Source organism: Giraffa tippelskirchi, chromosome 9 (genome assembly GCF_054371585.1).
Source record: "Giraffa tippelskirchi isolate mGirTip1 chromosome 9, T2T-mGirTip1v1.2.pri, whole genome shotgun sequence".
Classification (NCBI taxonomy): Eukaryota; Metazoa; Chordata; class Mammalia; order Artiodactyla; family Giraffidae; genus Giraffa; species Giraffa tippelskirchi.
In genome coordinates, this window is record NC_137283.1 from 53269749 (window position 1) to 53289661 (window position 19913).

The window sequence follows — 19913 nt, forward strand, 5'->3', positions numbered from 1 at the left end:
CTTGCACATTTTTGCTAGATTTATTCCTAGTTACATGGTATTTTCTATGCTATTGTAAATAGTATATCTATCTATATCTTTCAACACATATTTTTTTAAAAAAATTATGCTATGTCGGTTGCCTTTTGGAGAAATATTTTTGCATTTTGCATGTTTTATATCCAGAAATCTTGCCAAACTCTCTTACTAATTTTAGAAAATGTGCTTGTAGATTATTTTAGAAAATTGTATGCGATCATAGGAGGTGCAAATAACTGTTTTGTTTCTTCCTTTTCAATCCTTTCATTCCTTTTGGTTTGTGATTTTCTTCTTTTCCTCTCTGTTATGGAGGGCTGTCTATATTTGACAGTTAGGTATAGTGTTTACTCTACGGTTTTGGCAGACAGCCTTGAGGGATCTTAGTTCCCCAACCAGGTACTGAACCTGAGCCCCAGCAATGAAAGCACCAAGTCCTAACCAATGGACTGCCAGGGAATTCCCTTGGCAGATAATCTTTATCAGATTGAAGAAGCTCCTTTCTATTCCCAGTTTGCTGAGTGTTTCTTTTCTTTTGAGTCACAAATGGAAGTAGAGTTTTTAACAGATGTTTCTCCTACATCTGCTCAGATAGTCATGATTTTTCTTTCTCAATCCGTTAGCATGATTGATTTCTACATTTCTGGAATAAACCCAACTTGGGTTGTCCTGTTGCGTCTTTATTGCTGGGCTGTTTCTCCTCACCGTTTTTGCGGAGGACTTCAACATCAAGAGTTCATGAGTGAGATTCACGGGTGATTTTCCTTTCTGCTATTTACTTGTCAGACTTTGGTGTCGAGGTTAGACTGGCCTCACACGACACGGTGGACTGTGTTCCCACTTCATCAGTTCTCTAGAAGAGATTGTGTAAGCTGGGTGTTGTTCTCATCAAGAGTTTGGAACTGACCCATGAGGACTCCCCCCCACACCCCACAGTGGGTGGAAGCTAAGTGGACGGTGGAGAAGGACAGCTGATCTCAGCTCAGTCCAAGGCAGAACTTTCCAACAGGGAGCGGCTCGGGCTGCCTCGGGAAAGTGGGCAGAGCGCATGAACCCAGCTGTTCCGAGCACTGCAGGGAGAGCCCGCCGTGGATGCTGGTTAGGGTTCTTCCAGCCAGGCATCCCAGATGGGGGAAGTTCAGCCCAGGGTGAAAATCTGGTGCCCGTCTCCTCCTCCTCAAGTTGCTGCAACTGCAGACCCAGCACGAAAGAAAGTGAAAGTTGTGAAAATAAATCAGTTACTTGGTCGTGTCCAATGCTTTCTGATGCCATGGACTGGAGCCCACCAGACTCCTCTGTCCATCGGATTCTCCAGGCAAGAATACTGGAGCGGGTAGCCATGCCCTTCTCCAGGGGATCTTCTCAACTCGGATCAAAACCCAGGTCTCCTGCATTGCAGGCAGATTCTTTACCCGCTGGGCCACCAGGGAAGCCCTGCTTGCAGTGAATGACTACTCTCTGTCCAGGGCTGCAGTACAAGGACCTGACTCCGCCAGTGCTCACCTCCTTCTTCCATCTCTGTGATATCAGTTTGCCTAGAATTCCCAGATTCTGACCTGGGACCACACACTCCTCTAGCCATTTCCCCTGACCCCCAAGGGATCTTGATTTGGGCAAGTTTCTCAGTTTCTCTTTTACTGAAGTTCCAGGCCCTGAGCTAACTTGGATCACCTCTCTTAATCCCCATAACAAGGCCGTGAGGGAGCTCTATGACCTCCCTATTATTCAGACTAGGAAGACAGAGTTTCTAGTTGTGAACAGTTTTAGTGGTTTCATCTTTCACAGTAAGTTATCCCTCTCTGGAGCTTTCCTGGTGGCCCAGACAGTAAAGAATATGCCTGCAATGGGGGAGACCCAGGTTTGGTCTCAGGGTTAGAAAGATTCCCCTGGAGGAGGAAATAGCAACCCACTCCAGTATTCTTGCCTGGGAAATCCCATGAACAGAGGAGCCTGGCAAGCTATGGTCCATGGGGTTGCAAAGAGTCAGGCACAACTGAGCAACTAACACTTCCACCTTTTTTTTTCACTTGATCACTCTCTAACACGTCTGGCTTTGGACCTCAGATGGCAGTCTCACTCAGCCCTCTTTTCACATTCTACCCCAGTTGTCCCTACCCTGTCTGCGGGCTCTGTCTTCCTTCCCTTGCCTGTGTCACCTGCATCAGCTCCTCAGTTGCTCTGTGTCTTCAGAGGCAGAGCGGCCAGCCCTGCACATCTCCAGGGGGGGCACCATTCACATGGTTTTCTGTCACGGATCTCAGGGTTTGCCACCTGGAACCCCATCCTCAGCCACAGGTCTCCTTCCTGGCTGCTTGGGTGTTGAACTTTCTGATGATTCTGGTGGCCAAGCATCAGACAGGGCCAGGGCAGACACTGGCTGGGCAGCCGTGGCTGGAGGAGAACAGTGCAGGTCCATGCCCTGCTGCTGGGGGCATGCTTGTTGCTGTTTGATTGCTCAGTCGTGTCTGACTCTTGGCGACCCCACAGACTGCAGCACGCCAGGCTCCTCTGCCCATGGGATTTCCCAGGCAAGAATACTGGATGGGTTGTTGTTTCCTCCTCCAGGGGATCTTCCCGACCCAGAGATTAAACCCAGGTCTCCTGCGTTGGCAAGTGGGTTCTTTACCACTGAGCCACCTGGGAAGCTTGCAGGGATGCTTGGCGGACCATAAATGTTAACAGCTCCCAAAGGCATCTTCTTTCTCTCTCTCTCTCTCTTTTTTTCTTTCTTTCAAACTTTCTAGGCAGTTGTCACTCGGTTTATTCTTTCAGGAGAACTTCATGTATTTACTAGCTGGCTTTTCACTGTTGCTAGACTATAGCCTGCCAGGCTCCTCTGTCCACGGAGTTCTCCAGGCAAGAATGCTATAGTGGATTGCCATTCCCTTCTCCAGGGCATCTTCCTAACCCAGGGATTGAACCTGGGTCTCCTGCATTGCAGACAGATTCTTTACCATCTGAGCCACCAGGGAAGCCCCTTCCTAGAGAAGATAATCACTAAATGAATCCATCCCACTGGCCTTCTCCCGGAGCCCAGGTGAAGCCCAGTTCTTTCTCCAGCCCACACATGTGATCCTGAGGGTCTGTCAGTGTAACCTTGACACTGGGTCCTTCATGGAAGCCTGTTTTCTTTCCTTTGTCTGTGGCATCTCAGTGCTTGTATAGCCAGTCCACCGTGATGGGCCTAATTTGAGCCTCTGGGAGAACTAGTTTCTGCCTCCCTGGAGGATGATGGTCTAACTTGTCTGAGGATTCCTCACAGCAGATTTGGGGGAAACAGTAAGTTCTGCATTTAAATCTGAAAACAAGTTCATGTGAGGCAGAAAGGCACAGGGGCTTTCCTGGTGGCTGAGGTAAAGAATCTGCCTGTAATGCAGGAGATGCAGATAGACATGTTCAATCCCCGGGTTGAGAAGATCCCCTGGAGGAGGAAATGGCAACCCACTCCAGTATTCTTGCCTGGAGAATCTCAGAGGAGCCTGATGGGCTACAGTCCATGGAATTGAAAGAGTTAGACACGACTGAGCAGAAATGACAGAAAGAGACAAAATGTAATTGTACATGTAAATTCAATTGTGTGAATGATACTTGTAAATTCAATTTAAGGCAAAGAGCAAATTTTCCAGCACTAGATGACCAAGATTTGGATCTCGGCTGCACCGAGCCTTTGCCAAGTGTGTCCCCAGCAGGCCCTCTACCCTGTATTTGCCTTGATTCCTTCGATTAGAAAGTGGGGTTGGCGACTATATTAACTTACAGGATTGTTATGAGTATTAAATGAGTCATGAGGTTTGAAAGAATTAATATTTGAAAAGCTTTGGAAACAGAGCCTGGCAATTCACAAATGTTTATTGAATAAACCAAAGAAAAAATAACTATGTCATATGGATTTCCTTTCCCCCAAGAAATTGGGAGTCATTTTGTCAGGTTTCAGAATAAATCCCACTGGAGATTAAAATTTTGAAACTAGATTAATCTTATCAGGGGTCCCTGGGATCTAGTGCCTGATGATTTGAGGTGGAACTGATGTCATAGTAATAGGAATAACGTTCACAGTAAACGTCATGTGCTTGAGTCATCCCGAAACCATCCCCCACGTCCCTGGTCTGTGGAAAAATTGTCTTCCATGATACCGGTCCCTAATGTCAAAAAGGTTGGGGACCGCTGCATTAATTTCTAACCCACCTTGTGTTATTGTGTAAAGACATTTTCTTAGATTAGACTGGAGCCTCCTTGAGACAGTACTGCATGCTACTTTGTTGAAGATCTCTGAGGTTAAGATTCTTTTGAAAAGTGCTGGACCCTAGAGGCAGGTGGGTTTGATGGTAGTAGTTGGGGTTTCCAAGTTTTGACCTGGTTCCGTAAATAGTTACCTCTTTGGCCTCGAAGGAAGTATTGTTGCCTCCTTGACCTCAGTTTCTGCATCTGTAAAAGGGGATCCTACTATTACTAATAATAGTACCACCACTCGCAGCATTATTGAGAGCCTCCCCCCCACCCCCCACCAGGTCTTGCAGTGACTGGCGGCACCTTCCCATCACTGAGGACTCACCTGTTCGCTCCTCAGAGAGTCCGTCCCCAACGACCCTGTTTAGACCCCCACCCAGTCCACTCCCTGTCTGTTGAATGTCTTCATTGCTGCCACCAGACTGCCTGAGTATAGGAGTATTGGCTGCCTCATTGATGGCCATGCTTGCAATGCCTTCATCCATAGCACCTGGCACCTAATAGGTGTGCAGTAAAAACACTGGATGAAGGAAGTTGGATGAGTTCACAGCTAGATCCCAAAAGACCAGGCATGCCCTGATCATGCAAATGTCAGCAAAGACCACCTAGTTGGAGACAGTACCAGCACTTCCTAGTGTTCACGTACCTGAAAAAGCCTTTGAGGCATTTCAGAAGTAGTGAGAAACCCTGAGCCAAGATGAGTTCTTTTCACGGTTATATTAATATCAGGAGCTCAGTGTTTGCCAGTCATTTATTGATCGGTTCTCACAGCACCCAGCATTGGGCTTGAGGAGGGAGGCCCTCAGGAGATCCATTAACAGGTCAGGAACAGAGGGTGGGGTCTTCTCCCACTGCTTATTCCCTTTGGAGGTGAGAGGGGCCGGTAAATAGCGCCCCTCTGCCCAGCCTGAGGTCTGGAGCAACCCAGGATTAAGACAAAAAGCCAGGTAGCCAGAGAACAAAATGTCACTGTTTAACACCAACCCGAGTGACATCAGAGCATGTGAGCTGGCTAATGCTAAAGGATTTCCCACCTGCCCAGGGGCAGGCAAGCCTGGGTCCCTGCAGACCCAAGGCCCTCCTCCTTCCTGGTAGAGAGCCGAGTCAGATGCAGGCTCTCCCTGGCCAGAGCTGTCGATAAATCATGTCACCCTATCCTCCCCACAGCCCTGTGAGAAAAGTGTCAGTGTGTCCATTGCAGAGACCCGAAAACTGAGGCTGGAGATGTGGAGCTGGGGAGACCAGGAAGGAAGCCATTGCCATCACCCAGGTGAGAGAAGAGGGTTGCTCAGACCAGTGGTGGGGGCCCTGGAGGGAAGTGGACAGGCGGATGTTTGGGGCAGGCGTGGTAGGACCGAGTGGTGGGGCTAGGCGAGGCGGTCCTGGCAGACGGTGTTGAAGCAGTGCTGCTGGGTAACTTGTGGTGGTTTTGTTTTTTTTCTCTCTTGCACTTTGGGAAGAATAGATGGGACGCTCCTGGGCAAAGACTATTGAGTGAATTAAGAATTCCACAGACAGCACATCTGCACATTCCAGCAGAACTGAACTGGTGATGGCGCACTCTTAATTGGGAGGGCCAGCTGGAGTGTGCACAGAGAGGGTCAACCACGCAGGGCTGGGGTGGGCACAAGAGGAGAGATGCTGAGTCTGTAAGAGGCGTGTCAGTGGGAGGAGGGGTGGAGGGTGTGATCTCAGGACCCCTTCTCTGCCTTCCACCATCGCCTGGCAGGGCACCCTGCTGTGCAGTCATGTCCCCAGAGCCAGCCGCCCTCCCTCTCCCAGCCTGAGCTGAGGCCTGGGCGTCCCTCCCCAGGACTCCAGCACAGCTCCCCTGCTGCTAGGGAGCCCAGCCCCCTACCTGGTTCCAGGGGAAGAATCTGGTCAAGTCACTCCCCTGCTCAGATTCCGGTGACCACCGACCTCTGCAGCCAATAAGTAGAATGGAGCCTGGGTTGTACTGCTTTGGAAGGATGTCTGCGGGAAATTCATCACCGAAGGAAAAGAGGATGTACGGAATAATACCGACAGCCTGAGACGGCCGAGGGCAGTGGTCAGAAGCCTGGGCTCTGGGGCTGTGCTGAGTTTGAACCCTGGCTCTGCCTCTTAGTAGCAGTGTGACCAGGAGCGAGTTCTGAGCTTCTCTGTGCCTCAAATTCCTCATCCAGCGATGGGAATGATGACAGTACTCACTCCCAATGGGTTGTGAGGACTGAAAAGGAGTTGATACGCGTGCAGGGCTTAGCCCAGTGCTTGGCTCCTAGTTGTTGTTGTTGTCTAGTCACGACGTTGTGTCCGACTCTTTTGTGACCCCATGGACTGTAGCCTGCCCCGCTCTTCTGTCCATGAGATTCTCCAGGCAAGAATGCTGGGGTGGGTTACCATTTCCTTCTCCAGGGGATCTTCCTACCCAGGGATCGAACCCACATCTTTTACATCTGCAGGTGGGTTCTTTACTGCTGAACCACCAAGGAAGCCCCATTGGCTCCTAGCAGCACTCCATAAATGTCAGCTCCTATTACCGTTATATAGGTTCACCTACATTTATAGGCGCGTCTCCCCATTTTCACCTCATACATCAAGACTCAGAATTCTCCTCTTCCAGGAAGCCTTCCCTGAACACATCCCACCAAAGCTGGGTTAGAACCCTTCTCTGGACTCAGGTCTACCACACACGTATTACTCCTGATTGTGACTGTCTCCCCAAGGCTGTAAGCAGTCTGAAGACACAGGCTATGGCTACCCCGTTATATCCCTAGTGCCCATCACAGTGTCAGGGATATAGTGAGCCCTTAGAAATATTTGTTGAATGATTGAATGAATGAATGTGAGCAGGACTTTGAAACATAAGTTTTCAAGGGATACAGATGAGAAGAAAGGACGTTCCTGGCAGAGGCAGGAAGCTACGAGTTCCAGGAAGAGCAGGTGGCCTGGTCAGGACACAGCAAAGCATGTGATCGGGGAGGGTGACAGAGACCAACTGTGGTGGGCAAGGTGGGCAGGAGGCATGAGAGGTGTCCTAGGGGTGGGCAGGGCAAGGATGGGACCTATGGGGCCACCATCCCCCTCTCCCATTTCTACCCTGATCCCCCAGACTGGCTTAGGTGCGCTCACCATAATGTAAAATCAGCACCTGCTTTCCCTGTCTCTTTCCATCCCCAGCCAGTGAACTCCCTGAGAGATGGAAATGTATAGTGTTCCCCCCTCTTTTTTCTAAAACTCTTGCCCACAGAGATAAGCTGTTTCTTCATCCACCCCTGTTTTTTCTCCGTCACCTAGGGCTACAGACAGATTGTGTTGTGTATTCTGATGTCTGGATCCTAGTACAAGTCACTCCGGTTCTTGTGGGAGTCGATGATTTATAGCTTCTGCGCTTAATCAAACTGACTCTGCTTCCTTTTTATGGAGTTCTTGAGTCACACCAGAAGCAAGAACAGCCTTGCGGTTCATTGCTGGGTTAGACAATGGTGCTAGCCTTTGACCAGTGGCCTGCAGAAGAACAAGTCCTCACTTAAGCTCTTGGGACTGAACAGAATCTTTGCCAAACCCAAAGCGGCAGTGTGCTGGCCAGCACCAGAGGCGTGGGAAGGAAGAGCTGGGGTTGGAGGGTTCAGGGGATCATGCCCAGCTGTGTGCAGGGGACATTGCAGTAGGACAGACAGACACAGCCCTGGCTTTGCAGGGTGATGAAGACCCTGGCTGGATGAGTAACAATACTCATCAGATGGGGAAGCATGGTGCTGACTGAGGCTCAGCGAGGCAAAGTGACTGGCCCAAGGTCACACAGCTCTTTTAGCTGAGCTGGGGTTTGAACTGAGATACTTGGATCCCTCTCCCATATGCTAGGTAGCCTCTCACAGTGAAATGCTAATTGCCTGAAGTGTTTCTGGAAATGGTTCAGCCTTAGGTAACCCTTCCAGTACCTCTCTTGGTACCTTATGTCACATTTGCCCATTCAGTCTGTCGTGTGACTATAAAAAGTGTGTATTTCTAGATGTTAGACCCTGCCCATACCCTTTCTCCTGAGTTCGAGGCTACGTAGCAAAACTAAGTCCCAAAATAAAGCCTTGGGTTTCTGATCTGGAATGCTCATGGATACCCAGAGATGTTGTTGTTTTCTCGCTGTTACAAACAGCAAAAGTCACATAGGCAAACAGGGAAGAAGAATCAAGGGAGCATTTGAGCCTGCGGATAGGAGGGAAAGCTGGAGTGAGTGACAAGGATGGACACCCCAGGTTCAGGCTGGCACGGGGCCACGTTGCCCCATCGACGCCGGGCTCTGTACCCGCGAGCACACGGTGCTGGTTCTGAAGCCCCGGGGCTTTCTCTGCATCCTTACTCAGGCAGGGAGACCACACTTTCTTCTGATGACCGCCTTTTCCTCCCAGTGATCCCAGACACCGAGCTGTGTGTCTGTCCACGCGCTAACACTGCAGCTGTGAGCAGGTCTCCACTTTTGTGCTTGTTGGTTTACAAGGTGGCCCTTGTGCATCTAAGGCCATCAGCTGACATGAGACGATGTCTATTTGTTGCCTCATTTGGTCCTCTCAGCAGCTGTGTGTGGTCAGGGCTATTGTCCCCATCCTAGAAATGAGGAGCCCAGGGTCGCTCAGCTAGAAGGTGGAGGACCAGGGCTTCCAAGCCTGGTCTGGCTCCCAGCTCCCTCCTCCTCATCACATTTTGTTCAGAGGAAGTTAGAGCTGCAGGGGACTTTGGGAGATGCTGGGGCAGGGGGTGGGGGGTGGGGGGTGGCGGGGGTGAGGCCCCTCCTTTAGAGGGGGAGCAAGGGACCAGGAGAGGGAGAGAGGGAGTGGGGAAGGCTGTAAGAACTGGCTCTGGAACCCCACCCTGCTGACCTCTGTGGGCGCCTCACTGGCTTCAGGCAGACCATGCTCCTTCTGAGGCTTATCACAGCAGATCCAGACCCTTAGCCAGAGTTCTGATCATAGGCTGTCTATACGCTGCCCTCTCTACACTGCCCCTGGTTCCTTTCACCCCCAATCCCCGCCTTCTCCACCTGCCCATCCATGCAGGACACCTCGCCCTTCCCCAGACACACCTCGGGCTCGCTCATCACCATGACTTTGCTGCCAACATACCCTCCTGCCTCCTCTGCCCACTTGAACCCTAAGTCCCCAAGAGTTTGATTCTGAGTTTTTTTTTTTTAATTGTGATAAAATATACATTGCAAAATAAGTGACTCTCATGGAATATAAATTGTAATCCTACTAAAGCTTTTTTTAAGAAAAGAAAGGTTAAAAAGAGGGTTTGGGGGATGCCTATTTCAAGTTCCCCCTTCCAAGATGCCTCTTCCAGGAAACCTGTTAGCAGATTGCTTGGGACTAGAGACGTGGCCAACTTAGCCTCGGTTAATGGGGGTTATTGTCTGGATATAGGAGGATGTAACAAAGGGCAGAAAGCAGTGTCACTACCATGCTCCAGTCCCACTGGGACTGGAGGGTCATGCAGGTCCCCTGGAGCCATAACCCTGTCTTCTCTGTAGCTGTGACCCCTGCTTCCTGCTGGTGACCGGGATCTCCACTCCTTGCCCTCTACTCTGGCTGTTCCTGCTTTGCCACTAACTCCTCTCTTGACTCCACTCCACCTTTCATTTATTCAGCAAACATTTATTGAGCACCTATGTGCACAGGGCCCTCCTCCGGACCCGTGGGGTTTTCTGCAGGAGAAAGCAGACAAAGATGCCCACCCAGGTGGAGCCTGTGTCTACCTCCTGGCTTCTGCTGGCCCGTGACATCTGTTGTCTCGTGGTTTCTATGGCTCCTGGCTCCTGCAGCCTCGTGGTTTTTGATTTCTGCCTCTGATTCCTGCCAACTGCTGCTGCTTTGTGTGTGTCACAGTCAGCCTTTCCAGAGGGAATCTTATTAGTTCAGTTAACCAGTACCTAGTTGTCCAAAAATTTTGCCCCATGAAGGAGGGTCAAAGACTCTTCTGAGTGATGAGGGACAGGGATGAACAAGATAGAAAGTCTTGGAACTTCCCTGGTAGTCCAGTGGTTAAGACTCTGCTTTCCAATGCAGAAGATGTGAGTTCAGTCCCAAGTCAGGGAACTAAGATCCTACAGGCCACCGGCTGCAGCCAGAAAAAAAAAAAAAAGCTTAAAAAAGAAACAAAATGTACAATCCTGCCTTCCTAGGGCTTATAGTCTAGTGGAGAGCCAGGCAAGAGATACATCTGATAAATGCATATGAACTGAGTGTTGAGCAGTCACAGATAAACAGGGTGGATGAGTGGGATGGGTCGTTTATATATGGTGGGAGAGATGACATTTGAAGCATGAGGAACTGAATCATGCTTGTGTCTGAAAGCATGCATTCTGGGCAGAGGGAGCAGCAAGGTCCTGGGCTGGAAGTGATTTAGAATGTTCAGTGGCTGGAGCAGAGTGAACAGGTGAGTATAGGGGATGAGTATAGGGGATGAGGGGTGAGTATAGGGGATGAGGTCAGACAGGTCATGAGCTGATGATGTCCCCTTGTTGGCTAGTGTGAGGACCTGGCTTTTGTTGGGAAGACCTTGGGGGTCACTGGAGGGCTTGGGGCCTCTGATGACAGAATAAGGTGTGCAGTGAGAGGCATCTCCCAGCCCGCTGCGCAGAGGAGACAGAAAGGATGAGGAATGGTGCCCAGTGACTCCAAGGGAGGCTCACTGGTCTTGGAGCCGGGGCCGGGGTGGCCAGGCCAGGGTAAAATGTGGACTCAATGGGAAGGGTCAGCTTCCAGGTCTAGTTTGAAGGTAGAGCTGAGCATAATGGGTGTGTCTCTGAGGCACTTTCCCCCAGTCACCAGGTTGGTGGAAGTACCACCCCATTTCTGCTCCTGGGGTGCTCGGTGTGGGTGGTGGTGGTTGTTGTTCAGTCATTCAGTCGTGTCCAACTCTTTGTGACCCTGTGAACTGCAGCTCACCAGGCTTCCCTGTCCTTCACCATCTCTTGCAGTTTGCCCAAATTCCTGCCCGTTGAGTCGGTGATGCTATCCAACCATCTCATCCTCTGTCGTCCCCTTCTCCTCCTGCCTTCAATCTTTCCCAGCATCAGGGTCTTTTCCAATGAGCTCAGCATGGGTGCCACGGCTGGCTTTCCTGATCTGTAACAAGAGGATAGTAATTGTGTATGTGTGTGTCTCCTTCCCAGGGTCACTGGCAGCATGCAGGGCCCTAGCGGGGCTCCTGACCTGAAGTGGATGCCCAGCAGATAAGAGCTGTCATTGTCAAGAGCACTGGGTCGGGGGCAGCATGCCAGGGGGACTGCTGGGCCGACTTCCCCCAGTGCATCCAGGCAGCTGTGTCTCTACTTGTCCGGGAACCTTGGGATGGGAGTCTCCCCATTTGGAAATGGAGGAGCAGACCCCTTTACTGAACCCCAGCCAAGAGCTCAGGGCTTCTCCCAACTCACCTCAGTCCTTCCGGCCCCTTGGAGCAATGGGACTCACCACCCCATTTTGCAGAGTCTGGGAGAGGTGAAGGGATTCACCCAAGGGCCTGTGGCCCCATGGCAGAGCTCCAGCCTGAGCAACTGAGCCCTGGCCAAGAGGCAAGAAGTGAATAAAGGCCTGAACTTGGGATCCATGGAAACCTGAGTTCGAATCCTGGCTCTGCCACTGACTGGCTGTATGACCCTGGGCACGGCCTTTCCTTGCTCTGTGTCTCAGTCACCTTATCTGTAAAATGGGATAATAATAGGTTCCTTGCCTGACTGGGGTGAGGAGTGAGGGAGGCAATGGATATGAAACCCGATGGATGGGACCCGCACGGAGTGGGCACTCATCTGATGAGCTTCTCCTCTCACCCCCAGGCCTGCGTCTCTGCGGCTCCCGCCTAGCATTCCTGCCAGCGTTTTGAAGTAGATGCCTCATTGCCAGATGCTGCCATGGAAACCAAGGGATGCAGGAGTAGGCGAGGTCCAGAGAAGGTGTGGGGGAGGGGATGTCCTCCCGCGGTCACCCTCTGACCCACCTCAGCTGGCTCGTTATATAGCAGGGATGGCTCAGAGGAACAGAGCAGGGGTGGGAATTGAGGCCCCCTGCCCCCATGGAGGTAAAGGCCGCTGGGGTCCCCACCCCACTGAGGCTTTGTTCCTGTAGGGAGTGTGGGGTACACAGGGCCCTCCCACCTGTGGGGCCACGTGCAGCCACCTCCTGGGGCCCCCCGAGGCCTGGGAAGGCTGGAGTGGGATGTGACTCATTTCTACAATCCCTTGTCCCTCTGCCTGTCCCTCTTCAAGGGGAGATGCGGTCATTGTCTTTTTCTCTTTGAAAGAGCCTCCCCACCCCATTGCCATCAGGTCAAAACTGATGGCACTTCTGGCTGCTTCTCTGAATACGTGTCAGAGGGAGGTGCTCGCTGCCTTGCAGGCAGGGACAATTCTGGTCCTCCATCCCTGTGTCCTTCTACTCTTTCTGCCTCCTCCTCTCCAGCGTGTGACCATTGTCAAGCCTGTCCCTCCCCCATTTCGAACGCAAACCGCAAGCTTTGCAGCGCTGAGAGCTCAGCAGAGCGGCCCCTGGTCTTGGTGTCACATAGGGCTGTGTTGGAACCCTCACGTGCGTGACCGCTTAGCTGCTGTTGACAGCTCACTGGTCCTGTGAGTCTCAGGTTTCTTACCTGTTCAAGGGGGTTGATCCATATCACAGGATTCAACGAGTTAATCCAAGTGAGACATCTGCAGACTGCATTACTATTATTACCACTCTTTGCGACCCCAGGCTCCTCTGTCCATGGGGATTCTCCAGGCAAGAATACTGGAGTGGGTAGTCATTCCCTTCTCCAGGGGATCTTGCCAACCCAGGGATCAAACCCGGGTCTCCTGCATTGCAGGCGGATTCTTTACCGTCTGAGCCACCAGGGAAGCCCTATCATTTCACACTTTTCTTTAAACTTGGGAACAAGGAAGGCAGCAGAACACACACATGCACATATTTTGTTTATAAAATTAAATCATTTTTCTTTAAGATGAAAGAAACTCTTCCCTTAGAGATGTTGCCAGCTTTGAATCAGTTCCACAAACACTTATGGTGCACCTACTGTGTGCAGACTCTGTGCTGGGCACTGGGGAGATAGAAAGAACAAGGCACGATCCATGCTTTTGAACCTACAGCCTGGTGGGGAAAGCAGACCCAGACTCAGGCAGTCTTCATATAAGATACGTGTTATGGTCTCCATGTTCCCAGGGTTACGTGTGTGCAGAAGTTGCAGTGGGGGTGGAGGGGCGACACGCTCATCTCAGCCTGAGGACATGCCAGCAGGGTTTTCAAAGATGAGCAGGTCTTAATTCAGCAGAGTAAGGTGAGAAGAGCTTTCAGAAGATACAGCCTGAGCAGAGCAACATAGCATCCAAAATAGTGTGATGTGTGCAGGAAACTGTAAAGAATTAGGCTTGCCAGAACATAAAGTAAAGCTTAAGGGCAGGAGGTGGTAGGAGGTGGACCCTCGTAGAGAAAGAAGCAGGGTCATCAGGGATCGCCTCCTTCCCTGTCTTGGTCTAATCTGGAATATTTTATTTTAATCAATTAATTTTTTATTTGGCCACACAGCACATGGAATCTTAGTTCCCCTAACCAGGAATTGAACCTGCACCCTCTGCTTTAGAAGTTTGGATTCTTAACCACTAGACCACCAGGGAAGTCCCTACTTGTTCTCTTGAGAAAGGGAAGTGTTATATTAGTTGCTCACTTGTGTCCAACTCTTTGCAACCCCATGGACTATAGACCCCCAGGCTCCTCTGTCCATGGAATTCTCCAGGCAAGAATAATAGAGTGAGTTGACATTCCCTTCTCGAGAGAATCTTCCCAATCCAGGGATTGAACTTGGGTCTTCCTCATTACAGGCAGATTCTTTACTGGCTGAGCCACCAGGGAAGCCCCCTGTGAAGGGGAAAATGACTGCAGAGTCTCCCCCATTTCCAGAGACCTTAAAAATCAGGCTCAGTGGTCTTGACTTCTGCTGCAGGCACTAGGGAGCCACAGAAGAGTTCTTAGGAGTGACGAGTTGAACATTGCCTGTTGCAAGGCTGCTCTGCCAGAAGTGAGGAGGTGGTGGGGAAGTGTCTGGGCACATGAGCACAGAGGCTGACATAGGCACCCGAGTGAGAAAGACAAAGCCTGGGGCCAGCCAGTCACCTTCTTTGGTCAACTGCATTTGGCCTTAGAGGGTCCGTCCTTTTTCCTGCCAAGTGGGCAACAGTTCAAAGGATTCTGAGTTCATAAACTAACTAGTCTGCTGGCGACTCAAGTAGCATCTGAGTTTAGAGCAGCAACTCAAAACTGGCTGGGAAGAGAATTTGGAACCCTCTGTGGGCCATATGTGACCAATGAAGTCATCTCTTCGGATCTGGACAGCTTTGGAGCTGCCGGCTGGAATCCAGCCACTAATGGGAACCCCTCCTTATTCTCCCACTGGCCCCTGGAGTGAACAGAGTGCCTATTCAGGGACTTGCACCCAGGGCCCAGCTGGGGACGGGGAGCAAGAAGAGGAGCGGAACCTCAGACGTCCTTAGGTTGCTTTTGGTGAATCTTCTGGGAATAAACTAGAGCAGTGATTCCCAAAAGTCACTTTTTGGAACCCTAGATATAAGGAAGGTCCATGGCTGAAGAAGTTTGGAAATGCAGTACATCATACCCCCTTCTTAGGGATTCAGAATTCTCAGGAAAGGGTGGAGACATTGGGTCAGACAGAACTTGACTTTGAATCACAGCCATACTTTATTGTGTGATCTTGGGCAAGTGAATTTCACTTCTTGGCTTGATTAAGTCTCCCTGTGGGCAGAATGAGGCAGTACTGATGACTTGAAGTTTTATAAGTATTCATGAGATAACTATGAAAGAAAAGTTATGACCAACCTAGACAGCATGTTAAAAAGCAGAGACATTACTTTGTCAGCAGAGGTCCATCTAGTTGAGGCTATGGTTTTTCCAGTGGTCATGTATGGATGTGAGAGTTGGACCATAAACAAGGCTGAGCGCCGAAGGACTGATGCTTTTGAACTGTGGTGTTGGATAAGACTCTTGAGAGTCTCTTGGACTGCAAGGAGATCCAACCAGTCCATCCTAAAGGAGATCAGTCCTGGGTGTTCATTGGAAGGACTGATGTTGAAGCTGAAACTCCAATACTTTGGCCACCTGATGCGAAGAGCTGACTCATTGGAAAAGACCCTGACGCTGGGAAGGATTGAGGACAGGAGGAGACGGGGACAGCAGAGGATGAGATGGTTGGACATGAGTTTGAGTAAACTCTGGGAGAGAGTGGAGGAGGCTGGTATGCTGGGGTCTGTGAAGTGACAAAGAGTTGGACACAACTTAGTGACTGAACAACAACAATGAGACAACATACAACACATGGTTTGTACTTTAGGAAGCACCAAATAAAAGATAGCTATAAAATTATTATTATATTTTTAATATTATTGAATCATTACAGTTATAAAAATCTATTTTTAATATGTAAATTATTATCTTATTTTACCTTTAAAGGCCCTGAGAAGTCCTGCAGTAATGTCTGCTTGACTTTGCTTACTCAGTGTTTCTGAAATATATGATCTTGGAGTCTTTGTTTTCACTTTACATATAGTTCTTTCCTAAGGAAGTCATGCTCTGTGGGACTCTGGGAAATACTGATTTTTGTGTTTTTGGAATTATCTGGGGAAGCCAGTGCCTCTGAATCAGGATCCAGTCCAAACATGTATCCTTCCAGATTTAAAGAGCTGTTCTCCATCCTCAGTTTCTCCTCTATCTCCTCTTCCCCCAAGATTGTCACTTCAGGAAGAAAGGCATGGGCTAGCCATGCCAGGATCGTAGGGCTTAGAAATAGGGGAAGAGACTTGAGAGTCCAGCTCAGGCCTTGGAAAACTCCTGCTCATTCTTCAGTATCCCATTTCAACGTCAACCTTTCTCAGAAACCTTCCTGCCTTGCCCCAGTAGACTTAGTTAGCCATTCCCACGTGACAAGGCCAGTGGCCTCTAGCACATAGCTCACACTCACCGTGGATCACGTCGGAACTGCAATTATCTGTTATATGACTGTCACTCCCAGCCAGACTGCGAACTTCTTCAGGGTGGGCCCCGTGTGTGTCATTTCAGAGCTCTCACGTAACACTTGATCAAGACCATGTTTCATCCATCACCTTGCAGGGAGTCCTAATGCCTCCGCCAATGACTGGAGAACTGAAGAGGTGGCTCTGGGTCTTCTGAGGCTGGGAGGGGCCCTCTCAGCTCGGACAGTGGTGCTGGTTCCCTTTGCCTTGGGGTCAAGACCTTCTTGGGGTCCCTAAGAGCAGAGGTCCCTGGGGGAATGGGGGAGGCAGGAAATGAACGCTGGGATTCCTGCTGTGGAAGGGTGGAGAGAACCACAGAGGAACGGCGATGAGAAAGGCAGCTCCCAGCGTCCACTCCGGAGTTCATGCACCACGACCTGTCAGGTGGGTGGCTTGTTGAGAGCTGGGTGAGGGTCCTCTGGATACTTAACCTTGGAACGAGGCAGCTCTGCAGGCCAGGGTGGGCCAGTGCAGAGGGGCTGTTCGGAGGCTTGAGACCAGAGCTGAAAGCTGAGAGGCTGATCCTGCTGGCCCCTACAGCCGGGGGACTCAGCACAGGGCATGCCAGGGCCCCAGCAGTGGTGGGGAACACAGGGCAGGTGAGCTGGAAGCCAGCGGGGAGACTCGGGGAGCTGTTGGGCAATAGTCTGCTCCCCTGTCACCACCTGTAGCAACATTCAGTAGAGGGTGAGGCCTGACTCAGGGGAATCTTAGTTATCATGTTAGTTATGATGGTTAGTCATGTTAGTTATCATGGTTAGGTATCTTAGTTATCATGGATCCAACAGGGGGTCTTAGTTATCGTGGTTCATGTGGATCAGTGTCTGGAGATCCAGGATGCTGAGGCAGACTGGATGTGTGGGGAGTGGGGGTGCTAATGCCCGGTCCCATCTCAGGGTCCTATCTGGGGAGGATTCCTTGGAGAGATAATAATAACAGCATTGACAATGATGATAACAACTTCTCTTAGCACTCAGCACTTAATTGGTGTCTTTCTGTAGTCAACCTCAGAAGTCAACCTGTGGGATTCCCTAGTAGCTGAAAAAGTAAAGAGTCTGGCTGCAATGCGGGAGACCCAGGTTCAAACCCTGGGTCAGGAAGATCCCCTGGAGAAGAAAATGGCAGTGTTCTTGTCTCCAGTGCTCTTGCCTGGAGAATCCTATGGACGGAGGAGCCTGGGAGGCTACAGTCCAGGGGGTCACAAAGAGACACGACTGACTTCACTTGTAGTCAACCTCATATAACCCCCACTATAACCCTCTGTCAACTTTCCTAAAGAGTCTGTCTGCAATGCAGAAGACCCGGGTTTGATCCCTGGGTAAGGAAGATCCCCTGCAGAAGGGAATGACTACCCACTCCAGTATTCTTGCCTGGAGAATCCCACAGATAGAGGATCTGTAGCCTTGGGGCTATAGTCCATGGGTCTCAAAGAGTCAGACACAGCTGAGCGACTAACATTTTATAACCCTCTGAGGTGGTTATTTTATCCCCATTTTGCAGATGAGGATGCTAAGAATTAGCAAGAGTATATGTATTCCCCCGGGTCATATAGTTAGTAAGCAACAGCTCTGAGTTTTACATTTCAGTCTTTCTGCCTCCCAAGCCCTGTCTCTGATCTTTAGGCTGTACTGTCTGTCATCCCAGGGAAAATAGGATAGATTCCCAGTTGTCTGGATCCTGTCAGTGGTTCTGAATCCTTCAATGCCCCCTTTATAACAAATAGTTTGTGATGCCCTCTTTATAATCCTGAAAGACAGTTCATGCCTAGATCATACAGTTTATTAACAAATACTAAAAACAGTCACAACAATAATATGCCAATCAGAAGGTAAAGGAAAAATAAAAGGAAAGCCATTTGTAGTGAAATAGAAATATATCTTTCACTAGATAAATGCTTGGACATGCCCACATGTGAAGATTTTCTGAAGCACTCGATGCTTGTAGTCACGTCTAAAATCGAGTAAATACAGAGTTACCAGAGCAGACGGGTACAGGTGTGTTGAATTGGCAACTCAAACACTGATGATTCAACTGCTGAAAAACATCCAAACAGAATCCTGTATCACTTCCCCTCAGCTTACATCATCAGAGCAATCATAGACAATTTAGAGTGGATTAAAGCTGTGCAGTGAGTTTTTGTGTTCAGATGAAATAGATTGGGAGGGTTGGATTTAAATGATTATAAACAGGTTTTGGCGGCTTCCCTTGTGGCTCAGCTGGTAAAGAATCCGCCTGCAATGCGGGAGACCTGGGTTCGATCCCTGGGTTGGGAAGATCCCCTGGAGAAGGGAAAGGTTACCCACTCCAGTATTCTGGCCTGGAAAAGTCCATGGACTGTATAGTCCATGGAGTCGCAAAGAGTTGGACACGACTGAGCCAATTTCACACAAACAGGTTTTTCTACCCACATATCTTCCAGGGGACATTTGGAACATGGCAGGACAGAAGACAATGGCCGCTGCCCACTGATGCCAGTTGTGTCCTCCAAATCAGTGTGATAACTCAGGATGACCGCTCTGTTTCCATAAGGTGGTGGTTGTTGTTCAGTCGCTCAGTCACGTCTGACTCTCTGTGACCCCACGGACTGCAGCACACCAGGCGTTTCCTGTCCTTCACTCTCTTCCACAGTTTGCCCAAACTCCTGTCCATTGAGTTGGTGATGCCCTCCAACCATCTCGTCCTCTGTCACCCCCTTCTCCTCCTGCCCTCAATCTTTCCCAGCATCAGGATTTTTTCCAGTGAGTCAGCTCTTCACATCAGGTGTGCCCAAGTACTGGAACTTCAGCTTCAGGTTCAATCCTTCCAATGAATCTTCAAGGTTGATTTCCTTTAGGATTGACTGGTTTGATCTCCTTGCTGTCAAGGGACTCTCAAGAGTCTTCTCCAACACCACAATTGAAAAGCATCATTCTTTGGTACTCAGCCTTCTTTATGGTCCAGCTCTCACATCCATATGTGACTACTGGAAAAACCATAGCTTTGACTATATACACCTTTGTTGGCAAAGTAGTGTCTCTGCTTTTTAATACACTGTCTAGGTTTATCATAGGAGCTTCCAGGGAGCAAGCATCTTTTTCCAAGGAGCTACCAGAAGGTGGTACCTCTCCCTCATCACCACTCCCCCACCGAAAGCTACTCTCCTAGGTTATCATGGTGGGGCGGGGTGGGGTCTGAAGTTTAGAGGGGCACACAGGCACTCACAGTTCCCACCCTTCCAACACACAGTGAATTTCAGGCCTGCTGTCCACGGTTGTAGATGCTACCTCCTGGTTAACCTGATGAATAGTGGCCAGTGTCTCAGGTTGGCCTAGGGACTGGGCAGGCTAAGCCTGTAGCCATGTAAGAAAATGGGGAAAAAAATTAATGAACACTGAATGTTTACTCTCAGCTGGGCACAAGGTCATTCAAACAGGACTAACTCCAAAGGGATTTATTTCTACTATACTTTAAAAAGTTGTAATTTGGGGGACTAATGAAATGGGAGTCTCAAGATAGACAGTATTGTATAGTGTTCAGAGCACAACTGACACTCAAGCACAACCCCAATCCTACTCTTCATCAGTCAAGTAAATTTGAAAGAGCATTTCTCATTCTTTCAGGTAAACTCCTACTCATCCCTCAAAACCCAACTCCA

The 19913-nt window shown here is 49.8% G+C and overlaps 2 protein-coding genes across 7 annotated transcripts in view; both read left to right on the plus strand.

The window, feature by feature from the left end:
• Nucleotides 1-19913, plus strand: part of ATG7 (autophagy related 7) — a 512414-nt gene that overhangs the window by 106889 nt on the left and 385612 nt on the right. The gene's annotated exons all lie outside the window — the stretch shown is intronic.
• HRH1 (histamine receptor H1) overlaps nt 1-19913 on the plus strand; it is a 199576-nt gene that overhangs the window by 106889 nt on the left and 72774 nt on the right. The window contains exons 2-3 of one of the 4 annotated variants that reach the window (XM_081526120.1): nt 5410-5512; nt 12047-12163. The exons of 2 other annotated variants lie outside the window; for them this stretch is intronic. The gene's annotated coding sequence lies outside the window, so the exon portion shown is untranslated. The remainder of the gene's footprint in view (nt 1-5409; nt 5513-12046; nt 12164-19913) is intronic. One more of the 4 variants, XM_081526122.1, reaches the window with a different exon arrangement.